We start from the raw sequence: 2,216 nt of genomic DNA on the forward strand, positions 1-2,216 counted from the left end.
ACAACCCAAGATTTACCCAGACAGGGAATTGAACTATGACTTCCTGTTTTACAGGTTTATGTTCAACCATTGAGCTACACCAGCAGGGCTAGTTGTACACTTCTTACTGAATCATCTCATGAGGTACACAATGACAAATGTCTCATCACTGGCAATGTTTAACTCTTAAGTTACCATTTTTCCCTTTGTGATTAATAAGCAATCTATGGGGACCTATTCAGTGACTGTGTAGTAACCCTTTAGCCATCATACTTTCATCCAGTGATTTTAATATTCACTGATTGTTAGTGACACTATTACTATGATAGTTGCAAAATGGTGACCTTTGTAACTCTGTTGTTCCTTTTACATGTATTATACGGCATTTTACTGGAAGAACTTGCCCATTTTCCCCTATACAACTTTTTCATCAGGAAAAAAGCCTTCCAAAAGGAATTGGAATTGGAGTGTGGTTGATTCCCAGCCCCCTTCAGTGTGCTGGGCCCAGTGCCTGTGACCTGGACCGTCACTCCTCTGCTTGTGTAGCTCTCGGTCTGCAGATGGGCACGGGCTGTGGCCTATCATCACACCAACTCAAAGCCCACTTACTACTCTGTTGTCCAGTTGGTAGTTCCAGATATTGTAAAACAATACCCCAGTCTGGACAGGTTGGGAGGAAAACGCTTTTGTGTCTCCGTCTCTACCCTGTCTTTTATTAGTTTGTTTAATCCTCACCCAAAGATTTTTTTTTATTGCTTTTCAGAGAGAGTGGAAAGGAGGGAGGGATGGGGAAAGAGAGAGACACATCAATTGGTTGCCTCCCACATGTGCCCGACTGGATCCGGGATTGGACCTGCCACCCAGGTACGGTGCCCTTGATGAGCAATCAAACCCAAAACCCTTCCGTACGCAGGCTGATGCTCTAGCCACTGAGCCACGCCGACCAGGGCTCTACCCTATCTTTATGCTTCCTCTGTAGATCATGTTGGGAGTGGGGGAATTCCTTCACTCGACCGTTCTTTAGTTCTTCTGGTTGGACTACTTATAAAATAATAAAGTTGACACAACATTAGCTCAACAGGGAAAAAAAAACAATACGTGTGCACAGGAGAATGACAATATGATGCTCAGAACATAAAATAAGGTTCAAAGACATTGAACTGGGCACCCTTTTATACTTTTTTTAAAAATTGTTTTATTGCTTAAAGTATTACAAAAAGTATTACGTATGTCTCCTTTTTATCCCCGCCCTTAACAATCCCCCAGCTTCCCCTACCCCCCAGTGCCTTATGTCCATTATAATGTTTTATACTTTTTCTGACAAAGAAACATGAGTAATTGACAGGACAAAAAAAAAGTGTTCATTGGCAAGGAATCTAAAGCAAGGGGTGGTATTTGCTGGTGAGGAATCTAAACAAAAGTTTGGGCTTTGGCAGTAAATTAGTAAAGGGTTTACAAGGTTTGTTTACACACCCTTTAAAAAATATATACATATATTTTTTAATTGATTGGAGGGGGAGAGAGAAACATCCACAGGGATGGACCTGGGCACGTGCCCTGACTGGGAGTCAAACTGGCGACCATGGGCGTCAAACTGGCGACCTTTCACTACATGGAACGATGCTCAGCCAACTGAGCCACACTGGCCAGGGCTATCCAAGCTTTTCAATCCTGGGTTTTATAACGTGTGATACGGCTGGGAGGGCACCTACCCTGGAGATGTATTTCTTACTTTTATGGGGACGGAGATTCAGACAGCTCTTCCTGCTTCTCGGGTGAATTTAGTTAGAAATAATCGATTGTGGACTAAATCAGGGCAGTCGACCCTGGTTTCGCCAATCACGAAAGTCGTTATTCCGATGCTTCCAAACTAACACCGGCCTCCACAGTGATGGAGGGAACTCTCCGAAGGCGGATGAAAAGAGGGCGTTCATCCTTTCTCGCCCTACCGGCCTCCAGAAACCTACCTCCGGCTGACACCCCTCGGGTGCGGGGCCTCAGGAGCTGGGGTGCACAAGGAAGCGAAGAGGTCACTCCCCCACCCCCAAGCTCCCCACTTTGAGTAGGGCTGGCGGTTCGCACGCAGGTGATGCTTTGTAAACTCACCTATTCTCAACTTGATGAAATGCAGCTAATAAATTTTACAATTCCAGGATTTATATACCCCACCAGTTGGTAATCTAAGTGTATTCCGGATGATGACCATGGCCTGGGCTAATGCACTGGCTGGAGCAATT

Source organism: Myotis davidii, unplaced genomic scaffold (genome assembly GCF_000327345.1).
Source record: "Myotis davidii unplaced genomic scaffold, ASM32734v1 scaffold93, whole genome shotgun sequence".
NCBI lineage: Eukaryota > Metazoa > Chordata > Mammalia > Chiroptera > Vespertilionidae > Myotis > Myotis davidii.